Source organism: Pinus tabuliformis, chromosome 2_1 (genome assembly GCF_031772625.1).
Source record: "Pinus tabuliformis cultivar Carrire ecotype Pingquan chromosome 2_1, CPIR1, whole genome shotgun sequence".
Lineage (NCBI taxonomy): Eukaryota > Viridiplantae > Streptophyta > Pinopsida > Pinales > Pinaceae > Pinus > Pinus tabuliformis.
Window position 1 is genome coordinate 47,676,685 of NC_142299.1, and position 16,172 is coordinate 47,692,856.

Genomic DNA, 16,172 nt, shown 5'->3' on the forward strand with positions numbered 1-16,172 from the left:
TATATATATATATATATATATATATATAGATACAATATTACATTATAATATATTTTGTGTGGCATCCATGAATGATCAATCCATTTATCCTATATTAGAATGCAAAACCATGGGAAACAACCATGTACCACAAACTACTTTTAGCAAAAACCATGTTGAAAACCGCCAAAAATAAATGCAAAAAACTGCCCGATTTGTTTTTTCAATGGTGTTGTCTTACCTTTGTTAAGCCTTGCACAACATATAAAGTGTGGAGTTAATCATGCAAAATATAACACATACCCAACATTAAAATATATCTTTTAAAATTTTGTTTGAAACTATAAAATAATGCACAATTATGCAGATTAAACAATTTAAACTCAAGTGCTTAAAAAATCTATAGGATTTGATTAAAATTAACCAAAAAAATAGTCATGAAAAAGGTCATTTTGTCTATAAGTTAGACCCCCAACACACACACACACAGATATATATATATATATATATATATATATATATATATATATACACTAAACCAACTTAGATCCATCTTAACTTCTAATCTACCAAGCTTTGATCCTTCTGGACTTTTGATAGATCAGGAGTTAAGATGGATCTAGACTAATCAATAATAATAATAATAATTTTAAAGAAAGTTATAATTTAGTTAATTATTATGTTTTTATTTTTTATTTTAGCAATTTGAAATGTATGAGAAAATAATTATTTTCATATTAATTAAACATTAATGTGTATCAACATTTATTAGCCATTTAATTCATATGGGTGTGCTATTATATGATACATTTAAAACAAGTGTTGCAAGGCAACTTAGATCCCTTGCCACATAAATTACAATTATGCTTCTAAAAAAAATTAATTGATGTAGGAAGTGGAGGAATTAATTGTCTACTATGGAGCAAAGACTTGCATAAATTTTGATGGGTACACATTTGCATTTTTGCTCTTAAAAGTACTAAAAAATAAGTATATTTATTTACATTTCATTCATATCCATTTTTTATGCAAACATCTACTTAAATTATGGTGTGCAATAACCAATAGTAAATATGTTATTTACGTGAGTATGAGTTAATCATAAATATATTATTTAAGTGGTTTTCTTATAAAGTTTAACAATGAAAAATCACTGCACAAATATATCAAAATAATGGCAAAAATATTGCAAGAAATTATTGCAGAAAAATATGACACAATTATCCACATGGCATTGTCTTATGCAAAGACTACAATAAGACCTTCAAATTAGGGTCCAATCAAATGTTTAAAAAATAATATTTTCAATGATATTGAAAAATAAATATTTTGTTGATATTAATTTAATTACTATTTCTTGCCATTGACTTATATATATATATATGTATATGTGTATATATATATATAAAAGTCAATGGCAAGAAATAGTAATTAAATTAATATCAACAATATCTATATATATATAGATATATAACCTCTATTTCTTTTTTCCTTTTATTTCAACTCTCTTTTCATATTGGTTTCTTATTAATATCAAAATGATAAATTAAAATCTCTATTTGCATTAAGAGTCCTTTTAATTTTTTGGTTTTCAATTCTTATCATTATATTCGACTTGACCAAGTTTTAATGATTAATTTAACTAAATTATTTTTACCAAGTTTAAAAAATCATTTAACACTTTAATTCACATAAGCAAATTTATTTTAATATTTATTTTGATAATCTAAAATTTTTTTTTAAGCTAATAATTTGTTTTCCTATCTTTATCTTTACCCATTTAATTTTGACAATCCTCTAAAATAATTTAAAATAGAATTTATATTCCTCTTTGAATTGGTTTTTTCTAATATAATAAAAATTCTATGACAATTATTCAAGTCAAATATATAATTTGTTATCCCTTAAAATAACAAATATTTCTATTTTTGGATATATTTAATTTTTTAATAACCTATTTATTTATTTATAATTTTAGATACTTTTACATTCTTCTTGAAATGACCTTTTCATATATTTAGAAATTTTACTTTCTTATTATTTTTTCTTGGGGTGGGAAAACCTATCATAACTGAGTTGTCAAACCAACAGTGAGGACAACTATCTTTGGATGCTATCCCTGAATGCATGTTGACTCATCACCTTTATTCAAGGAAAACCACTCACACTTGGAATAACTCGTTGGTGGTCCCTAAGGGGGCAGGCTTTTACTCTTGTCAGATGCCTCTCGGTCTTGGTTCGTTAACCTGTTTCCTTGGTCTTAGTTTGTTGGAATACGAGCTCTTAACTCGTTGGTGGTCCCTAAGGGGCCAGGCTTTTAATCCTGCCAAATGCCTCTGGGTCTTGGTTTGTTAACCTATTTCCTTGGGTCTTGGTTCGTTAACCTATTTCCTTGGGTCTTGGTTCTTTAACCGGTTTCCTTACTTCCTAAGGGGGCAGGCTTTTACTCTTGCCAGATGCCTCTGGGTCTTGGTTCGTTAACCTATTTCCTTAGGTCTTGGTTCTTTAACCGGTTTCCTTACTTCCGAGGAATACGAGCTCCGAGGAATACGAGCTCTTAGCCATTTCCTTACGTCCGAGGAAGACGAAGACGAGCTCTTAGCCAAGAGCCATTTTCTTACGTTCGAGGAAGACGAAGACGAGCTCTTAACCCCCTTGTTTGCCAAACACCATCCGAGGAATACAAGTTCTTAACTCATTGGTGGTCCCTAAGGGGGCAGGCTTTTACTCTTGCCAGATGCCTCTGGGTCTTGGTTCGTTAACCTATTTCCTTAGGTCTTGGTTCTTTAACCGGTTTCCTTACTTCCGAGGAATACGAGCTCTTAGCCATTTCCTTACGTCCGAGGAAGACGAAGACGAGCTCTTAGCCAAGATCCATTTTCTTACATTCGAGGAAGACGAAGACGAGCTCTTAACCCCCTTGTTTGCCAGACACCATCCGAGGAATACAAGCTCTTAACTCGTTGGTGGTCCCTAAGGGGGCAAGTTTTTACTCTTGCTAGATGCCTCTGGGTCTTGGTTCGTTAACCTATTTCCTTGGGTCCTTTAATCGGTTTCCTTACTTCCGAGGAATATGAGCTCTTAGCCATTTCCTTACGTCTGAGGAAGACGAAGACGATCTCTTAACCCCCTTGTTTGCCAGACACCAAATTGGTGTATAACCCCATTGGGGCAGTGATTTGACTAGTCTACAAAGGTATACATACTCTACTTAACCCCTTCTGGTTTTGAACCTATGACCTCTTCGGAGGAAACACATGCTCTTAACCATTAGGCTCACTCAAGTTGTATTAAAATTAAATTTAATCATTAACTCCTTGCCATCTAGTTCATTTAATCTCCTCTCCATCTCTAAGGGTTATATTTTATCATTATCTAACGTATATATTTTGACATCCTTATATATAGGGGCCTAACACTCTCCATGTCAATAGTAAGAGGAAACACATGCTTTTAACTATTAGGCCCACTCAAGCTATATTAGAATTAAATTTAATCATCAACTCCTTGCCATCTAGTTCATTTAATCTCCTCTCCATCTCTAAAAGTTATATTTTATCATTCTCTAACATCTATATTTTGACAGCCTTATATATAGGGGCCTAACACTCTTCACATCAATAGTAAGCTTCAAGCCCCTGACGTTGGGCAAACATAGCTGACGTTGGGAAAACATAGGTTTGTGACACAGAGTTCTCTAGAAGTCCTCAACATCAATAGTTTATTGACCGTGGAAATATTCTTGATAAAATAAATATATGTTTTTCAAAGTTAAACATTATAACTTGCATTGGTCAATGCTAAATTAATAGTGGTCAACAAGCAAATCCATTGCTAGAGTCATGCCTTGGCAATGACTAATAATATGTAACAAGATTCTAATAAGATCCACCCCCCTTCACCGTGGAAATTCTTAACATGTGCCATATAAAGATGAGTTATGGTTTTTTGGGCATGTGGTATTGGCAAGTCATGGTATCGGCCAGACTATTAATAATAATAATAATAATTCCATTTTTAAGGTCATGTGCCATATAAAGATGAGTTATGGTTTTAATAATAATAATAATAATAATAATTCCATTTTTAAGGTCATGTGCCATATAAAGATGAGTTGTGGTTTTTTGGGCATGTGGTATTGGCAAGTCATGGTATCGGCCCAGACTATTAATAATAATAATAATTCCATTTTTAAGGTCACGGCCAAGCCAGACACCAAATTGGTGTATGAGACCCCCTTGTTTATGGGACAAGGGGCCCAGACTATTAATAATAATAATAATTCCATTTTTAAGGTCAGGGCCAAGCCAGACACCAAATTGGTGTATGAGACCCCCTTGTTTATGGGACAAGGGACCCACCTCCGCGCAGCGATTTGACTGCTAAGTCTATGAAAGCATACATACTCTACCCCCCTCTAGTTTTGAACCTGTGACTTCTTAGGAGGAAACACGTGCTCTTAACCATTAGGTCGAGAAGCGCTCTCCACCCCAAAGTCTATTTATTGGGTCGAGAGGGGCTCTCCAGCGCAAAGTCTATTTATTGGGTCTAGAGAGACTCTCCAACCAAGTATGGAAAAAATGTTGCCTTGTCATATTATGTAAGCATTTTACTTGGTTAAATAACAAAATAAATAAATAAAGTAGTAGCTATGTTTATTAATAAAAATAAAATAAAAAATAACATTATGTCAAACATTTTTATTCCGTCAAAAATAAAATAAAGAAAAAAATAGAAATAACTCTATATTAAAACAAAAGTAACTTTAAACTAAAATAATAAAGTAAACTTGATTTGGTCAAGTTATCAGTGGTTTTTTAGCTCCAAGTTTATGAGAACCTATGTAGTAAACTTGATTTGGTCAAGCTATCAGTGGTTTTTTAGCTCCAAGTTTATGAGAACCTATGTATTGCCTATGGTATTCTTGTGAAATATAATCTATTTAAAAAAGGGAATTAAACAATCTAAATCCATCTTAACTCCAGACCTTCTCAAGACAAGAACAAAAACAAAAAAATCTTAAAATATTTACTCTCATTTAAAACATCCAAACAAACTTCCTCAAAAATTCTAGTTTAAAAATGAATTCCACATTTTCTCAAAGCTATGTTCTGGAAAAGAATTGTATCTCTAAAACCTTCTGTATTAACCGGGCTAGCCATTATGATTACTGGATGATGACCAAAGACTGAACCTCATGTTACAGATTTTCATGTGCGCTACATATGTATGAAAATATCTCTCTATTCTTGCTACCTCATATCTGGACCCCAACTGACTCGTCATCTTTGAGGGCCTGTCAGTGCTCTGAAGGTGGAGCACCATCATTTCTATAGCAGAAACAGGTGCAATCTCCTTCAATCCCGCTTCTTGCTCTTTGTGCTCCACAACCTTACTTTCATTAGAGAACCAAATTTCCTCAGGTGTTTTCTAGCATGGTAATGAACACATCCAAACAATACTCTCACAATTTGCACATTTTTCCCCATATGGTTTCCAGTGTTAAGGAAAATATCGCCCTTAGTCTCTTGTAACAAATATTCATTTCAACACAAACTCTGACCACCCTAACCACCCCTTGCCTACCTGTTCAATTGTCACATACCAATACACATGTAAAATTTTTTTTCCTTAAAACAAAACCATCGTACCAATATATGAGCATATGAATAAATAAACATTCGTTAGATCTGCATATTATACTCATATTGTAACCTCATCATTTGCAACATTTCTACGTGGAAACTTTGTATATATTTATCTGTTTCTATGTTATGATTGGTTCATTAATCCGCTCAGACAAGTCACATAAGATTATGGTTCTAACCTTATCCCCGCCATGGTTCATAGGCGTTTATTTCAAAATTGACTTATATAAATCTCGGAAATAAATGGTAAGTACGTAAGGGTTTTAGGTGGCATTTCAGTCTTAAATGATTATGGCAGTTTCCGTCTATATGCGTGCTGGTTGCTTCACCGAGGTAGGCCGAAGCCGCAAGTCCCGTCCGGCTCTGCTGCCTCACCAGCTGGCCTGCGTGGCGTCGTCCATCTGGCTTGATGAACGGCCGGCCTCCAGCTTGCCATGTGATCTCCGCGTGCTCGGTACACTGCACAGTCTGGCGGTCTCGAACTTACCAACTCACCGCCTATTCCCGGTTCATACCTTGGCGATCGAACGGTGGGAGAGAGCCCGCCCAAATCGAGGGCTGCGATCGAACCTTAGGATGGTGAGTACTTTAAATATCTCCTGCGAGGTCACTGCTCAGTTTTGTTACTCTTTTTACTGCCGAGCGCCTCTGTCACTCATAGTTCCATGGCGCCCAGACTCACACAGAGTTGCTCACCTCCAAGCAATCGGGTGTTTTGCAGAACGAATTCGCCCTCCAGCTCCAGAACAGGTATCGGCATAATCTTGGTTCAAGCTCTCCGCTCTTCTGTTTCAATACTCATGCTCTCACAGGTTTTTCGAGCTTAACATTTTTAGTTTCTCTGTTATGATTCTGCCAGCCTTGTTTACAGTCTCTTCTTAGTTTTTTTTTACGAGTTTATAGTTATGATGATACTGTTTAATGTGTCTCAGTTTATGTGATTTTTGCAGGAGGCAAATCCGGCTATTAATCCAGCGGCAAGGCCGGTTGTTGCTTCCGCAGCCGTGGAAGACCCTTCCGACTTTCTGCCAACCCATCCAGGTAAGGGTTTTTTTGTTGTTTAATTGTTATATATATCAGAGTCGTGGCTTGTTGGCGTTTCTATGGTAGCGGCTGAGCCACTGACCGTCTGGAACAGGATGTCGGTCTGCTCAAGCTACGAACTCTTCTGCCATACACTGGGTTACTCCCATGGAAAAACCCATACTTATCTTCGGATTCAGTTGTTTTATTTAAATGCTGGGTCTCCCCGCCAGCCCTCAGGCGGAAACCTCCATTAAGAGGCACGGAATGCCCTGTATTATTCACTTGATACCTCATAGTGATCTGTTGTTAATGTATTGGACAAGTTTCCTCAGATTAATCAATGTTTGTTTAAATGACTCCGTTCTCGGTTTTAAGCTTAACTTAAACTTCATTTGGTTCCGATGCTGTATAAACGTTGTCTACCGGGCTTGCTGCCCTCTCTGCAATTTTTATTATGAATATAAGTTTTGAATGCTTGTCTCTGTTCATTTCATTTCCAAAAGTTTATGTATACTTGTCTTTCCACGGTTAATCTTTCTATGTAAATGTGTTCTATCAGTTAACCCCGCCGGCTATCAATATTATAGCCCGTTCTCGGCGCTTCCTGTAAGAGCCGGGGCATCTGTTAATAGCTACTGTGCATGCATGTCGGCCTCGGCCCTTCCTCCATTCTTCGGGGCTTGGGCATATCTGGCCGACTGTCTTGTTTTTCTTTCTGTATATGTTTATACATTTAAAACTGGAAACTTACAGTGTAAATGATTTTCTACTGCGAGTTATTCGCTCTGCTCCGTTAATGGTCGAATGTTATTTCTTTATATTGATATGAGATATGGATGTTCACTATTGTTCTCGGTTTTATACATGCATTTACATATCACACACGCACAATGATATTGTTATTGCTCTATTTCATCTAGAATTATAGAAGATGGTTTCACAGTAATACTTTACATATATTCACAGGTCGTTTACGCACAGTGCTGGTTTCTTGTTCTATCTCATCTGGAAATTATAGAACATGATAATACAGTAATACTTTCCTGTTTTGTATTCTTCTATACTTATGTTACAGAGGTCTTTAATCGACATGTTTGCACTGTTAACGCAAAGATTAGGTTCTTTCTTTTAAGATTGTTTAATTATTTCTTCATCGCCTTTACTTGCATATCAAATGACCTTAGAAGAATTACACAGGTTTTAAAGAAATTCTTAAATGCTGTTAGCAACCGTACTTGATCAACAACAAACCTGTTTGTAGCACTTGTCAACCTCCCGATCGTAAGAAGATCCTCCTCGATCTTCCACCCCCAAGCACTCTTGCAGATCTTTTACTGACTGCAAACTCCCTGGTTATACCAGAGTCACGCTATCTGGTCCTAACCAGACGTAGCGGATTCAGGAAGCCTTTCACTTCCAGGCACTGGCTATCTGGTCTCTACCAGACATAGCTCATCATCATACTTTGCCATCTGATCCTAACCAGACTTGGCATTCCCCTTTTCCTCTGGGGTCTCAACTGTCTCATGGAGGTAGTTAGGTTTTCTCTTGTTTCAACTACCTCAACAGTTGCTAATCAACAATTAATCACATACTTAATTAAACAGTGATAGCACAATCAATTATCATAGTAATTAATAGTAATAACAACAGAGTTATTATAATTTACCCAACAGGGTTTTTGGTTCACAATTAAATTACTGTTTTACTTAATATTACCGCTTCGCTAGGAGCATTACATCTCCCCCTCCTAAAGCTCAACATCGTCCCGATGTTGCGGTTCACCCAGAAACAATCCGGGGTAAGCTTCTTTCATACTCTGCTCATCCTCCCAGGTGGCCTCCTCCAGGCCAAAGTGTTGCCACTGCACTTTAACCTGGTAGATGACCCTTTTCCGCAGCTCGACTCTTCTCCGATCTAATATGTTCACTGGCTCGACCAGGAACTCTCCTTCCGGTTCCACCTGAAACACATAATATTCAGGTTAGCTGTTTTCCAACATTTCATTTTTATTTTATGTTTATTTTCACAGCATCTTCTTACCTGAATGTCCTGCCAACTTATTATGTGTCTAGGGTCATAAACATATTTCTTTAAAACAGATACATGGAAAACATTATGGACCCGGATATGGCTGGGTAGGGCTAGCTGATAAGCTACCGGCCCCACTCGTGCTAAAATCTGGAAGGGCCCACAAAAGCGAGGTGCCAGCTTGGCACAAGTATTCCATTGGAGAGTACTTCTCCTTGCTCGGATTCTGACATATACATGCTCGCCCACCTCATATTCTTTAAAGGTTCTTTTCCGATCTGCAAAATTTTTTTGCCTGTCCTGAGCTGTTTTTAAATTAGCTCGGACTCTCTTGACCATGGCTTCCATCTCTTCCAACATTTCTGGGCCCAGCATGAGTTTATCTTCTGGTCCACTCCAACTGGATGGCGTACGGCACTTCCGGCCGTAAAGTGCCTCGAATGGACTCATCCGCAAGGATGCATGATATCCATTGTTATAGGCAAATTCCACAAGGTGTAAGTACTCCTCCCATCGGGTAGGTTGTTGCATCACATATGTCCTCAGCATGTCCTCCACTACCTGATTCACCCGTTCAGTCTGCCCATCAGTTTGCGGATGATAGGCGGTGCTGAAATTCAATTGAGTTCCCAGACCTTCAAACAAGGTCTTCCAAAAGACCGATGTGAATTTGACATCGCGGTCGGATACTATAGTTTTTGGCAGCCCGTGGAGTTTGAATACGTTCTGCATGAAAACATTTGCGATTTGAGCTGCACGATATGTAGATTGAACCGGTATGAAGTGCGCTGATTTGCTGAGCTTGTCTACCACAACCATTATAGAGTCATTGTTCTTTTTGGACTTTGGCAACCCCGTAATAAAGTCCATGGTAATAGTCTCCCACTTCCATTCTGGTATGGGTAAAGGCTGTAGTAAACCCGCAGGGTGTTGATGTTCAGCCTTAACCTGTTGACATTCTAAGCATCGCGCCAGATATTCTACCACGTCTCTTTTCATGCCCGGCCAATGATACTCCTTCCGAAGCGAAGTAATTAATTTTTGATAGCCCGGATGTCCCGCATAAGGGCTTTTGTGATATTCATCCAGAATCTTTTCCTTGATACTGCTCTGATTGGGTACGTAAATTCTGTTCTGGTAACACAGAATTCCAGCTGCATTCAAATTGTACCCTTGTTGTATTATATGAGTATTTAAATTCTGCACCAGCTGTTTCTTTTGTAAGTAAATTCGATCTTGTGCAGCGGCCTCTTTAATTTCTTTGTCAAGGGTGGACCGTCCTTCACTAATACCAATTTCATAAATACAATGCACTTTTCGACTCAGTGCATCAGCTACCCGGTTCTCTTTTCCTTTCAGGTGCTTAATTTCAAAATCGAAATTCCCCAAAAAGTCCACCCACCTTGCTTGCCTAGCGTTTAAGGTTGGTTGACTAAAGTAGCTAGTTAAACTGTGGTGATCGGTCATTAGCAAGAATTTTCTTCCCAACAAGTAATGGCGCCACATCTTCAACGCATGAATCACTGCAGTTAATTCCAGATCATAGGCAGAATACTTCTGCTCATGCTCCTTCAATTTTCTGGATTCGTATGCAATCACTTTCCCCTCTTGCATTAGCACCCCTCCTACACCCTCTTTGCTTGCATCTGTGCAAACAACATATTCCTTTTCTGGGTCTGCAACACTCAGCACAGGTGCGGTGGTGAGTAAGTTTTTGAGCTGTTCAAAGCTTCGTTGACAATCTGCTGTCCACTTGAATATCTTTCCCTTCTTTTGCAAAGAGGTGATGGGATATGCAACCCTGGAAAAGCCTTCCACAAACCGCCGGTAATATCCAGCCAGCCCCATAAAAGATCTGATATCTGCCACGTCCTTGGGTATTGGCCATTCCATTATAGTTTTGATCTTTTCGGGGTCCACAGCTATGCCTTCTTTTGTAATGATATGTCCCAAATACTGGATCTGTTCTTTATAAAATTCACATTTGCTAAATTTACCATATAGCTGATGCTCCCGTAGTGTTTGCAACACTACTCTGAGATGCTCCTCATGCTCTTTAATATTCCGGGAGTATATAAGTATATCATCAATAAAGATTAACACGAATTTGTCTAGGTACTGATGAAATACCTTGTTCATCAAGCACATAAATGTTGCAGGTGCATTGGTCAACCCAAATGGCAGTACCACGAACTCATAGTGCCCATAACGAGTTCGAAAAGCTGTTTTGGCTATGTCCTCATCCTTAATTCTGACCTGATGATAGCCCGACCTCAAGTCGATCTTTGAGAAGATTGTCGCCCCCTTCACCTGATCAAACAGTTCATCAATGCGGGGTAGTGGATATTTGTTTTTAACTGTCAATTTATTCAGCTGTCTGTAATCTATGCACATACGGAGAGTTCCATCTTTTTTCCTAACAAACAACACAGGGGCTCCCCAAGGGGATACGCTGGGACGAATATACTTTTTGTCCAATAATTCTTGCAGCTGCATCTTTAACTCAGTTAATTCCGGCACACTCATCCGGTATGGTGCTCGGGATACTGGGGCTGCACCGGGTATCAATTCTATGGTGAAATCCAAATCTCTTTTGGGTGGCAGCCCTGGTATTTCTTCTGGAAACACATCTGCAAAATCTCGCACAACTGGTATACTTTCCACGGTCGTAATTTTGTCTTCAGATCTAGCATACCCCACTTGTACTGCATATATTTGACATTTCTTCCTGACACTTTTAACCAGCTGTGAAGCCGTGATTGGTCGGACCTGGACTGGTTTTTGGATACCTTGAATTTCTTTTTCTTTTCCCAGTTCATCTCGATAAGAGATTGTTTTTGTCTTGCAGTTTATTACAGACCACCGCTTTTCCAGCCAATCCATTCCTATTAGCACATCATATGAACCAAGAGGGAGTACATTCAATTCTGTTATTATTGTCTGACCGGCTAACTTTAATGGACAGTTGCTGACCTTAGCCAGCACCCGTCTTTTGGCCCCAGTGGCAAGCTGTACCAACCAGGGATTCTTAAACTTAACAGTTTGCAAACTACAGCTTTCCACAACTTTGGGACTTACGTAGCTTAAAGTAGCTCCTGGGTCTACTAAAATGGAAACAGTTCGATCAAGGATCTTACCTTCAAATTCTATCATCGTTGGCTGGTAATCTGCTTGTCGATCCTCGAGTGCGGCATTTATTCTGGGTATGGACCGAGCCACGTCTCCCACTGTGGAAGCTTCGTAAACCTGAGACACCTGATCGCTTTCCTTCCGGTGAGGGCAATTTTTAATATAATGAGGTCCGCCACAACCCCAGCACTGAACTGGTGGCCTAACTGTGCCCTCATTATCAGCTCTAACCAGCTGTTCACTGTATTTAGATTCAGCAGGTGGCTTAAATCTGATCTGATTTCTGGATGGATTTCTATTGCTGTTCCCTTTCGAGAATCCCTTGTGAAGATTGCTGCGAGTTCCCTTAACTCCTATGGTCACCCTACTGCCCTTTTTATCTGTCCAGCGTCTTCCAGAATTTTCTCCTTTCTGTTTGTTCTGCTGATAACATATTCTAGCCTTCCGAATTGCTTCGTCCATCGTTTTCGGATTATCAAATTCGATTCTTTCTCGCATAGCCTGAGGTAGGCTACTAACAAACCGCTGCACCTTAGCTTTTTCCTCTCTAATATATGGTACATAGCGAAGCAGAGATGTGAATTTAGTTATGAACTCATCTATGGTCTGCTGTCCCAGCCGCAGATCATGAAACTCTCGTGCTTTCTCATCATAGAAACGTTCCGTCAGGTACTTTTCTTTGAAATATCTTTGAAAAGTCTCCCAAGTCACATCTTGCTCACTCACTCCCCACACCATCTTGACTTCTTCCCACCATAATGTAGCCTTGGCCTGTAGCTGGAAGATGGCCAATCGTGCCTTAAGATGGTGATCATACTCGTAGACTTGAAAATACTTATTCATGTTGATTAACCAGGCCTCTGCAGCTTCTTCTGATTCCCCATCGAAATGAGGTGGTTTAATCTTCCGGAACTCCCCTTGTAGTTCTATCCGTGGTTTCTTTGGAGTTTGATATTCAGAAGCGTTAACAGACTTTTCTCCTCGTGCTTCCGCCCTTTCCTCTGCTTCCTCCTGTTCAGTGTGATAGCTTTGTTCATCTGATACTCGGGTCTGTTCAGGTCTAGGATGAGACCTTTGTTGATGTTGCTGCTTATCGGATAAACTTTTCAGAATCCTCTCTTGTTCCATGTTTAATCTTGCGTTGTCCTCACGCAAACGAGCCATTTCGTCCTTCAGCTCCTGGACTGTCTTTAATATTGCCAAATCAGTGTTGCGACCTTCCTCCCCCAGTTGTACCCATATCTCAGGATTTCCCTGAGGGTGGGCAACATGATCTGGTCGATTCAAACTTCCGTGAGGAGCGCTACTGGTTCTCCTCATTTTGCTGTCACCTGAACAGAATTAACTCACTTTAACAGATGTAATTTTTCTATATCTCGATATACTCCTTACTGGCTTGTTAGGAGGCTACTTTACATTACTGTCTCTATTAAAATTAGCCCGAGGTCCAGAGTTGTAACCTGGGCTCTGATACCACTTGTCACATACCAATACACATGTAATTTTTTTTTCCTTAAAACAAAACCATCGTACAAATATATGAGCATATGAATAAATAAACATTCGTTAGATCTGCATATTATACTCATATTATAACCTCATCATTTGCAACATTTCTATGTGGAAACTTTATATATATTTATCTGTTCCTATGTTATGATTGGTTCATTAATCCGCTCAGACAAGTCACATAAGATTATGGTTCTAACCTTATTCCTGCCATGGTTCATAGGCGTTTATTTCAAAATTGACTTATATAAATCTCGGAAATAAATGGTAAGTACGTAAGGGTTTTAGGTGGCATTTCAGTCTTAAATGATTATGGCAGTTTCCGACTATATGCGTGCTGGTTGCTTCACCGAGGTAGGCCGAAGCCGCAAGTCCCGTCCAGCTCTGCTGCCTCACCAGCTAGCCTGCGTGGCGTCGTCCATCTGGCTTGATGAACGGCCGGCCTCCAGCTTGCCATGTGATCTCCGCGTGCTCGGTACACTGTACAGTCTGGCGGTCTCGAACTTACCAACGCACCGCCTAATCCTGGTTCATACCTTGGCGATCGAACGGTGGGAGAGAGCCCACCCAAATCGAGGGCTGCGATCAAACCTTAGGATGGTGAGTACTTTAAATATCTCCTGCGAGGTCACTGCTCAGTTTTGTTACTCTTTTTACTGCCGAGCGCCTCTGTCACTCATAGTTCCATGGCGCCCAGACTCACACAGAGTTTCTCACCTCCAAGCAATCGGGTGTTCTGCAGAACGAATTCGCCCTCCAGCTCCGGAACAGGTATTGGCATAATCTTGGTTCAAGCTCTCCGCTCTTCTGTTTCAATACTCATGCTCTCACAGGTTTTTCGAGCTTAACATTTTTAGTTTCTCTGTTATGATTCTGCCAGCCTTGTTTACAGTCTCTTCTTAGTTTTTTTTTACGAGTTTATAGTTATGATGATACTGTTTAATGTGTCTCAGTTTATGTGATTTTTGCAGGAGGCAAATCCGGCTATTAATCCAGCGGCAAGGCCGGTTGTTGCTTCCGCAGCCGTGGAAGACCCTTCCGACTTTCTGCCAACCCGTCCAGGTAAGGGTTTTTTTGTTGTTTAATTGTTATATATCAGAGTCGTGGCTTGTTGGCGTTTCTATGGTAACGGCTGAGCCACTGACCGTCTGAAACAGGATGTTGGTCTGCTCAAGCTACGAACTCTTCCGCCATACACCGGGTTACTCCCATGGGAAAACCCATACTTACCTTCGGATTCAGTTGTTTTATTTAAATGTTGGGTCTCCCCGCCAGCCCTCAGGCGGAAACCTCCATTAAGAGGCGCGGAATGCCCTGTATTATTCACTTGATACCTCATAGTGATCTGTTGTTAATATATTGGACAAGTTTCCTCAGATTAATCAATGTTTGTTTAAATGACTCCGTTCTCGGTTTTAAGCTTAACTTAAACTTCATTTGGTTCCGATGCTGTATAAACGTTGTCTACCGGGCTTGCTGCCCTCTCTGCAACTGTTAATATGAATATAAGTTTTTTTGAATGCTTGTCTCTGTTCATTTCATTTCCAAAAGTTAATGTATACTTGTCTTTCCGCGGTTAATCTTTCTATGTAAATGTGTTCTATCAGTTAACCCCGCTGGCTATCAATATTATAGCCGTTCTCGGCGCTTCCTGTAAGAGCCGGGGCATCTGTTAATAGCTACTGTGCATGCATGTCGGCCTCGGCCCTTCCTCCATTCTTCGGGGCTTGGGCATATCTGGCCGACTGTCTTGTTTTTCTTTCTGTATATGTTTATACATTTAAAACTGGAAACTTACAATGTAAATGATTTTCTACTGCGAGTTATTCGCTCTGCTCCGTTAATGGTCGAATGTTCTTTCTTTATATTGATATGAGATATGGATGTTCACTATTGTTCTCGGTTTTATACATGCATTTACATATCACTCACGCACAATGATATTGTTATTGCTCTATTTCATCTAGAATTATAGAAGATGGTTTCACAGTAATACTTTACATATATTCACAGGTCGTTTACGCACAGTGCTGGTTTCTTGTTCTATCTCATCTGGAAATTATAGAATATGATAACACAGTAATACTTTCCTGTTTTGTATTCTTCTATACTTATGTTACAGAGGTCTTTAATCGACATGTTTGCACTGTTAACGCAGAGATTAGGTTCTTTCTTTTAAGATTGTTTAAATATTTCCTCATCGCCTTTACTTGCATATCAAATGACCTTAGAAGAATTACACAGGTTTTAAAGAAATTCTTAAATGCTGTTAGCAAACCGTACCTGATCAACAACAAACCTGTTTGTAGCACTTGTCAACCTCCCGACCGTAGGAAGATCCTCCTCGATCTTCCACCCCCAAGCACTCTTGCAGATCTTTTACTGACTGCAAACTCCCTGGTTATACCAGAGTCACGCTATCTGGTCCTAACCAGACGTAGCGGATTCAGGAAGACTTTCACTTCCAGGCACTGGCTATCTGGTCTCTACCAGACATAGCTCATCATCATCCTTTTGCCATCTGATCCTAACCAGACTTGGCATTCCCCTTTTCCTCTGGGGTCTCAACTGTCTCATGGAGGTAGTTAGGTTTTCTCTTGTTTCAACTACCTCAATAGTTTTTAATCAACAATTAATCACATACTTAATTAAACAGTGATAGCACAATCAATTATCATAGTAATTAATAGTAATAACAACAAAGTTATTATAATTTACCCACCAGGGTTTTTGGTTCACAATTAAATTACTGTTTTACTTAATATTACCGCTTCGCTAGGAGCATTACATCAATGCAGCCAGGTCTCGTTTTAATGCTCTGCCAAATATTGAGCACATTAACTAGGAGTT